Below are 11,557 nucleotides of genomic sequence, written 5' to 3' on the forward strand. Positions count from 1 at the left end.
TTTATAATAGAATTTCGAAGAAACGGAGTGCATAAATAAAACAGCAAAAGAGTGCTTATAATCGAAACCATAATCTGGGATGTTTGAAGCACGTGCAAAAAAAATCCGAGTACCGCTCGACATTTGTCAAAATTTTTGTCAGGATTGATCAGGCTCGATCATTTATAATATAATGCCAAAGGAACGGAGTGTATAACATAGTAAAAGAGTGCTTAAAATTGAAACCATAATTTGAAAACTCTAATCTGGAAGGTTTGAAGTACGTGCTATAAAAACCGAGTAATATGCGACATTTTAAGAAATTTTTGTAGGGAATGATTAGGCTTCATGATTTAGAATAGAATTTCGAAGAAACGGAGTGTATAAAATAGTAAAGAGTGCTTAAAATTGAAAACCTAATTTGGAAACCCTAATCCAGGCCGTTTGAAGCATGTGCTAAATAAACTGAGTAACAGTCTACGTTTTTAAAAATTTTAGTGGGGAGTGATCAGGCATAATGATTTATAATAGAATGTCAAAGAAACTGAGTGTATAACATTGTAAAAGAGTGCTTAAAATTGAAACCATAATTTGGAAACCCTAATCTGGAAGGTTTGAAGTACGTGCTATAAAAACCGAGTAATATGCGACATTTTAAGAAATTTTTGTGGGGAATGATTAGGCTTTATGATTTATAATAGAATTTCGAAGAAACGGAGTGTATAAAATAGTAAACGATTGCTTAAAATTGAAACCCTAATCTGGAAACCCTAATCCAGGGCGTTTGAAGCATGTGCTAAATAAACTGAATAACAGTCTACGTTTTTCAAAATTTTAGTGGGGAATGATCAGGCATAATGATTTATAATAGAATTTCGAAGAAACGGAGTGCATTAATAAAACAGCAAAAGAGTGCTTATAATCGAAACCCTAATCATGGATGTTTGAAGCACGTGCAAAAAAAATCCGAGTACCGCTCGACACTTTTCAAAATTTTTGTCAGGATTGATCAGGCTCGATCATTTATAAAAGAATGTCAAAGAAACGGAGTGTATAAAATAGTAAAGAGTGCTTGAAATCGAAACCCTAATCTAGAAACCCAAATCGAGGACATTTGAAGCACGTGCTAAAGAAACTGAGTAACGGTCAACGTTTTTAAAATTTTTTGCGGGGAATGATTAGGCTTCATGATTTATAATAGAATTTCGAAGAAACGGAGTGTATAAAATAGTAAGGAGTGCTTAAAATCTAAAACCTAATTTGGAAACCCTAATCCAGGGTGTTTGAAGTTTGTGCTAAATAAACTGAGTAACAGTCTACGTTTTTCAAAATTTTAGTGGGGAGTGATCAGGCATAATGATTTATAATAGAATGTCAAAGAAAAGGAGTGTATAAAATAGTAAAAGAGTGCTTAAAATTGAAACCATAATTTGAAAACCCTAATCTGGAAGGTTTGAAGTACGTGCTATAAAAACCGAGTAATATGCGACATTTTAAGAAATTTTTGTGGGGAATGATTAGGCTTCAAGATTTAGAATAGAATTTCGAAGAAACGGAGTGTATAAAACAGTAAACGATTGCTTAAAATTGAAACCCTAATCTGGAAACCCTAATCCAGGGCGTTTGAAGCATGTGCTAAATAAACTGAGTAACAGTCTACGTTTTTCAAAATTTTTGTGGGGAATGATTAGGCATAATGATTTATAATAGAATTTCGAAGAAACGGAGTGCATAAATAAAACAGCAAAAGAGTGCTTATAATCGAAACCATAATCTGGGATGTTTGAAGCACATGCAAAAAAAATCCGAGTACCGCTCGACATTTGTCAAAATTTTTGTCAGGATTGATCAGGCTCGATCATTTATAATATAATGCCAAAGGAACGGAGTGTATAACATAGTAAAAGAGTGCTTAAAATTGAAACCATAATTTGAAAACTCTAATCTGGAAGGTTTGAAGTACGTGCTATAAAAACCGAGTAATATGCGACATTTTAAGAAATTTTTGTAGGGAATGATTAGGCTTCATGATTTAGAATAGAATTTCGAAGAAACGGAGTGTATAAAATAGTAAAGAGTGCTTAAAATTGAAAACCTAATTTGGAAACCCTAATCCAGGCCGTTTGAAGCATGTGCTAAATAAACTGAGTAACAGTCTACGTTTTTAAAAATTTTAGTGGGGAGTGATCAGGCATAATGATTTATAATAGAATGTCAAAGAAACTGAGTGTATAACATTGTAAAAGAGTGCTTAAAATTGAAACCATAATTTGGAAACCCTAATCTGGAAGGTTTGAAGTACGTGCTATAAAAACCGAGTAATATGCGACATTTTAAGAAATTTTTGTGGGGAATGATTAGGCTTTATGATTTATAATAGAATTTCGAAGAAACGGAGTGTATAAAATAGTAAACGATTGCTTAAAATTGAAACCCTAATCTGGAAACCCTAATCCAGGGCGTTTGAAGCATGTGCTAAATAAACTGAATAACAGTCTACGTTTTTCAAAATTTTAGTGGGGAATGATCAGGCATAATGATTTATAATAGAATTTCGAAGAAACGGAGTGCATAAATAAAACAGCAAAAGAGTGCTTATAATCGAAACCATAATCTGGGATGTTTGAAGCACATGCAAAAAAAATCCGAGTACCGCTCGACATTTGTCAAAATTTTTGTCAGGATTGATCAGGCTCGATCATTTATAATATAATGCCAAAGGAACGGAGTGTATAACATAGTAAAAGAGTGCTTAAAATTGAAACCATAATTTGAAAACTCTAATCTGGAAGGTTTGAAGTACGTGCTATAAAAACCGAGTAATATGCGACATTTTAAGAAATTTTTGTAGGGAATGATTAGGCTTCATGATTTAGAATAGAATTTCGAAGAAACGGAGTGTATAAAATAGTAAAGAGTGCTTAAAATTGAAAACCTAATTTGGAAACCCTAATCCAGGCCGTTTGAAGCATGTGCTAAATAAACTGAGTAACAGTCTACGTTTTTAAAAATTTTAGTGGGGAGTGATCAGGCATAATGATTTATAATAGAATGTCAAAGAAACTGAGTGTATAACATTGTAAAAGAGTGCTTAAAATTGAAACCATAATTTGGAAACCCTAATCTGGAAGGTTTGAAGTACGTGCTATAAAAACCGAGTAATATGCGACATTTTAAGAAATTTTTGTGGGGAATGATTAGGCTTCAAGATTTAGAATAGAATTTCGAAGAAACGGAGTGTATAAAACAGTAAACGATTGCTTAAAATTGAAACCCTAATCTGGAAACCCTAATCCAGGGCGTTTGAAGCATGTGCTAAATAAACTGAGTAACAGTCTACGTTTTTCAAAATTTTTGTGGGGAATGATTAGGCATAATGATTTATAATAGAATTTCGAAGAAACGGAGTGCATAAATAAAACAGCAAAAGAGTGCTTATAATCGAAACCATAATCTGGGATGTTTGAAGCACGTGCAAAAAAAATCCGAGTACCGCTCGACATTTGTCAAAATTTTTGTCAGGATTGATCAGGCTCGATCATTTATAATATAATGCCAAAGGAACGGAGTGTATAAAATAGTAAAGACTGCTTGAAATCGAAACCCTAATCTGGAAACCCAAATCGAGGACATTTGAAGCACGTGCTAAAGAATTTGAGTAACGGTCAACGTTTTTAAAATTTTTTGCGGGGAATGATTAGGCTTCATGATTTATAATAGAATTTCGAAGAAACGGAGTGTATAAAATAGTAAAGAGTGCTTAAAATTGAAAACCTAATTTGGAAACCCTAATACAGGGCGTTTGAAATATGTGCTAAATAAACTGAGTAACAGTCTACGTTTTTCAAAATTTTAGTGTGGAGTGATCAGGCATAATGATTTATAATAGAATGTCAAAGAAACGGAGTGTATAAAATAGTAAAAGAGTTCTTAAAATTGAAACCATAATTTGAAAACCCTAATCTGGAAGGTTTGAAGTACGTGCTATAAAAACCGAGTAATATGCGACATTTTAAGAAATTTTTGTGGGGAATGATTAGGCTTCATGATTTAGAATAGAATTTCGAAGAAACGAAGTGTATAAAACAGTAAACGATTGCTTATAATCTAAACCCTAATCTAGGATGTTTGAAGCACGTGCAAAAAAAATCAGAGTACCATCGACATTTGTCAAAATTTTTATCAGGACTCATCAGGCTCGATCATTTATATTAGAATGTCAACGAAACGGAGTGTATAACATAGTAAAAGAGTGCTTAAAATTGAAACCATAATTTGAAAACCTTAATCTGGAAGGTTTGAAGTACGTGCTATAAAAACCGAGTAATATGCGACATTTTAAGAAATTTTTTGTGGGGAATGATTAGGCTTCATGATTTGGAATAGAATTTCGAAGAAACAAAGTGTATAAAATAGTAAAGAGTGCTTGAAATCGAAACCCTAATCTGGAAACCCTAATCGTGGACATTTGAAGCACGTGCTAAATAAACTGAGTAACGGTCGAGGTTTTTACAATTTTTTGCGGGAAATGATTGGGCTTCATGATTTATAATAGAATTTCGAAGAAACGGAGTGTATAAAACAGTAGACGATTGCTTAAAATTGAAACCCTAATCTGGAAACCCTAATCTAGGGCGTTTGAAGCATGTGCTAAATAAACTGAGTAACAGTCTACGTTTTTCAAAATTTTAGTGGGGAATGATCAGGCATAATGATTTATAATAGAATTTCGAAGAAACGGAGTGCATAAATAAAACAGCAAAAGAGTGCTTATAATCGAAACCCTAATTTGGGATGTTTGAAACACGTGCAAAAAAAATCCGAGTACCGCTCGACATTTGTCAAAATTTTTGTCAGGATTGATCAGGCTCGATCATTTATAATAGAATGTCAAAGAAACGGAGTGTATAACATAGTAAAAGAGTGCTTAAAATTGAAACCATAATTTGAAAACCCTAATTTGGAAGGTATGAGGTACGTGCTATAAAAACCGAGTAATATGCGACATTTTAAGAAATTTTTGTGGGGAATGATTAGGCTTCATGATTTAGAATAGAATGTCGAAGAAACGGAGTGTATAAAATAGTAAACGATTGCTTAAAATTGAAACCCTAATCTGGAAACCCTAATCCAGGGCGTTTGAAGCATGTGCTAAATAAACTGAGTAACAGTCTACGTTTTTCAAAATTTTAGTGGGGAATGATCAGGCATAATGATTTATAATAGAATTTCGAAGAAACGGAGTGCATAAATAAAACAGCAAAAGAGTGCTTATAATCGAAACCATAATCTGGGATGTTTGAAGCACGTGCAAAAAAAATCCGAGTACCGCTCGACATTTGTCAAAATTTTTGAAGGATTGATCAGGCTCGATCATTTATAATAGAATGCCAAAGGAACGGAGTGTATAACATAGTAAAAGAGTGCTTAAAATTGAAACCATAATTTGAAAACCCTAATCTGTAAGGTTTGAAGTACGTGCTATAAAAACCGAGTAATATGCGACATTTTAAGAAATTTTTGTGGGGAATGATTAGGCTTCATGATTTAGAATAGAATTTCGAACAAACGGAGTGTATAAAATAGTAAAGAGTGCTTTAAATCGAAACCCTAATCTGGAAACCCTAATCGAGGACATTTGAAGCACGTGCTAAATAAACTGAGTAACGGTCGACGTTTTTAAAATTTTTTGCGGGGAATGATTGGGCTTCATGATTTATAATAGAATTTCGAAGAAACGGAGTGTATAAAATAGTAAAGAGTGCTTAAAATTGAAAACCTAATTTGGAAACCCTAATCTAGTGCGTTTGAAGTATGTGCTAAATAAACTGAGTAATAGTCTACGTTTTTAAAAATTTTAGTAGGGAGTGATCAGGCATAATGATTTATAATAGAATGTCAAAGAAACGGAGTGTATAAAATAATAAAAGAGTGCTTAAAATTGAAACCATAATTTGAAAACCCTAATCTGGAAGGTTTGAAGTACTTGCTATAAAAACCGAGTAATATGCGACATTTTAAGAAATTTTTGTGGGGAATGATTAGGCTTCATGATTTAGAATATTATTTCGAAGAAACGAAGTGTATAAAACAGTAAACGATTGCTTATAATCTAAACCCTAATCTAGGATGTTTGAAGCACGTGCAAAAAAAATCAGAGTACCGCTCGACATTTGTCAAAATTTTTATCAGGACTCATCAGGCTCGATCATTTATAATAGAATGTCAACGAAACGGAGTGTATAACATAGTAAAAGAGTGCTTAAAATTGAAACCATAATTTGAAAACCCTAATCTGGAAGGTTTGAAGTACGTGCTATAAAAACCGAGTAATATGCGACATTTTAAGAAATTTTTGTGGGGAATGATTAGGCTTCATGATTTAGAATAGAATTTCGAAGAAACGGAGTGTATAAAATAGTAAAGAGTGCTTGGAATCGAAACCCTAATCTGGAAACCCTAATCGAGGACATTTGAAGCACGTGCTAAATAAACTGAGTAACGGTCGAGGTTTTTTAAATTTTTTGCGGGGAATGATTGGTCTTCATGATTTATAATAGAATTTCGAAGAAACGAAGTGTATAAAATAGTAAAGAGTGCTTAAAATTGAAACCCTAATCCAGGGCGTTTGAAGCATGTGCTAAATAAACTGAGTAACAGTCTACGTTTTTCAAAATTTTAGTTGGGAATGATCAGGCATAATGATTTATAATAGAATTTCGATGAAACGGAGTGGATAAATAAAACAGCAAAAGAGTGCTTATAATCGAAACCCTAATCTGGGATGTTTGAAGCACGTGCAAAAAAAATCCGTGTACCGCTCGATATTTGTCAAAATTTTTGTCTAGATTGATCAGGCTCGATCATTTATAATAGAATGTCAAAGAAACGGAGTGTATAACATAGTAAAAGAGTGCTTAAAATTGAAACCATAATTTGAAAACCCTAATCTGGAAAGTTTGGAGTACGTGCTATAAAAATCGAGTAATATGCGACATTTTAAGAAATTTTTGTGCGGAATGAATTGGTTTAATGATTTAGAATAGAATTTTGAAGAAACGGAGTGTATAAAACAGTAAACGATTGCTTAAAATTGAAACCCTAATGTGGGACGTTTGAAGCACGTGTACAAAAACAAAAACAAAAATGGAGTAACACTAGATGTTTTCCACACTTTTGGTGCGGAATGATTAGGCTTGATGATTTAGAATAAAATGTCGAAGAAACGTAGGGTATAAAACAGTAAAAGAGTGCATAAAATCAAAAACCTAATTTGTAAACCCAAATTCGGGACGTTTGAAGCACGTGCCAAAAAAAATCGAGTAACACTCGACGTTTTTCAAAATCTTTGGAAGGAATGATCAGGCTTGATGTGTTAGAATATAATGTCGTAGAAACGTAGTGTATAAAAAATGAATAGAGTGCTTAAAATTGAAACCCTAATCCAGGACGTTTGAAGCACGTGCTAAAAATACTGAGTAACGGTCGACGTTATTCAAAGTTTTTGTGGGAATGATCAGGCATAATGATTTAGAATAGAATTTCGAAGAAACGGAGTGAAACAGTAAAAGAGTGCTTATAATCGCAACCCTAATCCGGAAACCTTAGTACGGAACGTTTCAAGCACGTGCGAAAAAATCAAGTAACGCTCGACGTTTTTCGTAATTATTGTGGCGAATGATAAGGCTTGATGATTTAGAATAGAATGTCGAAGAAACGGAGTGTATAATAGTAAAAGAGTGCTTAAAATGGAAACCATAATTTGGAAACCCTAATCTAGTACGTTTGAAGTACGTGCTACAAAAACCGAGTAATAGGCGACAATATAAGAAATTTTTGTGGTCTATGATTAGGCTTCATGGCTTAGAATAGAATTTCGAAGAAAATGAGTGTATAAAATAGTAAACGATTGCTTGAAATCGAAACCTTATTCTCGGACGTTTGAAGCACGTGAAAAAAAAACCGAGTAATACTAGATGTTTTTTAAAATTTTTGTTGGAAATGATCAGGCTTAGTAATTTAGAATAGAATGTCGAAGAAACATAGGGTATAAAACGGTTAAAGAGGGCGTAAAATTGAAAACCTAATTTTGAAACCCTAATCGGGGACGTTTAAAGCACGTGCTAAAAAACCGAGTAATAGGCGACATTTTAAGAAATTTTTGTTGGGAATGATGGCTTGATTGTTTAGAATAGAGTTTCAAAGAAACGGAGTGCACAAAAAAGTAAACGATTGCTTAAAATTGAAACCCTAATCCGGGACGTTTAAAGTACGTGCAAAAAAAAAAAAAAAAAACCGAATAATACTAGATGCTTTTCAAAAAATTTGTGGGGAATGATCAGTCTTGACGACTTAGAATAGAATGTCGTAGAAACATAGGGTATAAAACATTTATAGAGAGCTTAAAATCGAAACCCTAATTTGGAAATCCTAATCCAAGAAATTTGAAGCACGTGCTAAATAAACTGAGTAACGGTCGACGTTTTTAAAAGTTTTTTGCGGGGAATGATCAGGCATAGTGATTTAGATTAGAATTTCAAAGAAACGGAGTGTATAAAATAGTAAAGAGTGCTTAAAATTGAAAACCTAATTTGGAAACCCTAATTCAGGGCATTTGAAGCATGTGCTAAATAAACTGAGTAACAGTCTACGTTTTTCAAAATTTTAGTGGGCAATGATCAGGCATAATGATTTATAATAGAATTTTGAAGAAACGGAGTGCATAAATAAAACAGCAAAAGAGTGCTTATAATCGAAACCCTAATCTGGGATGTTTGAAGCACGTGCAAAAAAAATCCGAGTACCGCTCGACATTTGTCAAAATTTTTGTCAGGATTGATCAGGCTCGATCATTTATAATAGAATGTCAAAGAAACGGAATGTATAACATAGTAAAAGAGTGCTTAAAATTGAAACCATAATTTGAAAACCCTAATCTGGAAGGTTTGAAGTACGTGCTATAAAAACCGAGTAATATGCGACATTTTAAGAAGCTTTTGTGGGGAATGATTAGGCTTCATGATTTAGAATAGAATTTCGAATAAACGGAGTGTATAAAACAGTAAACGATTGCTTAAAATTGAAACCCTAATCTGGAAACCCTAATCCAGGGCGTTTGAAGCATGTGCTAAATAAACTGAGTAACAGTCTACGTTTTTTCAAAATTTTAGTGGGGAATGATCAGGCATAATGATTTATAATAGAATTTCGAAGAAACGGAGTGCATAAATAAAACAACAAAAGAGTGCTTATAATCGAAACCCTAATCTGGGATGTTTGAAGCACGTGCAAAAACAATTCGAGTACCGCTCGACATTTGTCAAAATTTTTGTCAGGATTGATCAGGCTCGATCATTTATAATAGAATGTCAAAGAAACGGAGTGTATAAAATAGTAAAAGAGTGCTTTAAATTGAAACCATAATTTGAAAACCCTAATCTGGAAGGTTTGAAGTACGTGCTATAAAAACTGAGTAATATGCGACATTTTAAGAAATTTTTGTTGGGAATGATTAGGCTTCATGATTTAGAATAGAATTTCGAAGAAAAGGAGTGTATAAAACAGTAAACGATTGCTTAAAATTGAAACCCTAATCTGGGACGTTTGAAGCACGTGTACAAAAACAAAAACAAAAATGGAGTAACACTAGATGTTTTCCACTTTTGGTGGGGAATGATCAGGCTTGATGATTTAGAATAGAATGTCGAAGAAACGTAGGGTATAAAACAGTAAAAGAGTGCATAAAATCAAAAACCTAATTTGTAAACCCAAATTCGGGACGTTTGAAGCACATGCCAAAAAAATCGAGTAACACTCGACATTTTTTGAAATTTTTGGAAGGAATGATCAGGCTTGATGTGTTAGAATATAATGTCGTAGAAACATAGTGTATAAAAAATGAATAGAGTGCTTAAAATCGAAACCCTAATCCAGGACGTTTGAAGCACGTGCTAAAAATACTGAGTAACGGTCGACGTTTTTCAAAGTTTTTGTGGGAATGATCAGGCATAATGATTTAGAATAGAATTTCGAAGAAACGGAGTGAATAAAACAGTAAAAGAGTGCTTATAATCGAAACCCTAATACGGAAACCTTAGTACGGAACGTTTCAAGCACGTGCGAAAAAATCAAGTAACGCTCGACGTTTTTCGTAATTATTGTGGCGAATGATAAGGCTTGATGATTTAGAATAGTATGTCGAAGAAACGGAGTGTATAATAGTAAAAGAGTGCTTAAAATGGAAACCATAATTTGGAAACCCTAATCTAGTACGTTTGAAGTACGTGCTACAAAAACCGAGTAATAGGCGACAATATAAGAAATTTTTGTGGTCTATGATTAGGCTTCATGGCTTAGAATAGAATTTCGAAGAAAAGGAGTGTATAAAATAGTAAACGATTGCTTGAAATTGAAACCTTATTCTCGGACGTTTGAAGCACGTGAAAAAAACCGAGTAGTACTAGATGTTTTTTAAAATTTTTGTTGGAAATGATCAGGCTTAGTAATTTAGAATAGAATGTCGAAGAAACATAGGGTATAAAACGGTTAAAGAGGGCGTAAAATTGAAAACCTAATTTGGAAACCCTAATCTGGGACGTTTAAAGCACGTGCTAAAAAACCGAGTAATAGGCGACATTTTAAGAAATTTTTGTTGGGAATGATGGCTTGATGGTTTAGAATAGAGTTTCAAAGAAACGGAGTGCACAAAAAAGTAAACGATTGCTTAAAATTGAAACCCTAATCCGGGACGTTTAAAGTACGTGCAAAAAAAAAAAAAAAAAAAACCGAATAATACTAGATGCTTTTCAAAAAATTTGTGGGAAATGATCAGGCTTGACGACTTAGAATAGAATGTCGTAGAAACATAGTGTATAAAACATTTATAGAGTGCTAAAAATCGAAACCCTAATTTGGAAATCCTAATCCAGGACATTTGAAGCACGTGCTAAATAAATTGAGTAACGGTCGACGTTTTTAAAATTTTTTGCGGGGAATGATCAGGCATAGTGATTTAGATTAGAATTTCGAAGAAACAGAGTGTATAAAATAGTAAAGAGTGCTTAAAATTGCAAACCTAATTTGGAAACCCTAATCCAGGGCGTTTGAAGCATGTGCTAAATAAACTGAGTAACAGTATACGTTTTTCAAAATTTGGAAACCCTAATCTGGTGTGTTAACAAATATTATAATTTTTCAAAAGTCGTCGTTGTAGAGTGGTGAGTACTCCCGCGAGTTTGATCCCCCGCAGCGACGATTTTAATTTTCTTTTGGTTTGTTTTAATTGAATTCGAAATTCGGCAGTGGTGAACCGGATGATTTGGGTTTGTTCCCCAACAACGAAATTCGGAATTGGATTCCTTTTTCTCTCGTGTGTGTTAGCGAATAATATATTTTACAGAGGTCGATGCAATACAGTAGTGAGTATTCCGGCTTGTCACTCGAGACACCTGAGTTTGAACCCCGACAATAATAAGTTTAATTTTCTTTTGACAATTTTCACCGGATTTGAAACTGGATTGCTTGTTCCGAATCTTCGACTGATAAAATCTAGAGCGTTAACGACGGATCACTCTTTCTA

This window comes from Cucurbita pepo, chromosome 17 (assembly GCF_057944985.1).
Source record: "Cucurbita pepo subsp. pepo isolate OVF chromosome 17, ASM5794498v1, whole genome shotgun sequence".
Lineage (NCBI taxonomy): Eukaryota > Viridiplantae > Streptophyta > Magnoliopsida > Cucurbitales > Cucurbitaceae > Cucurbita > Cucurbita pepo.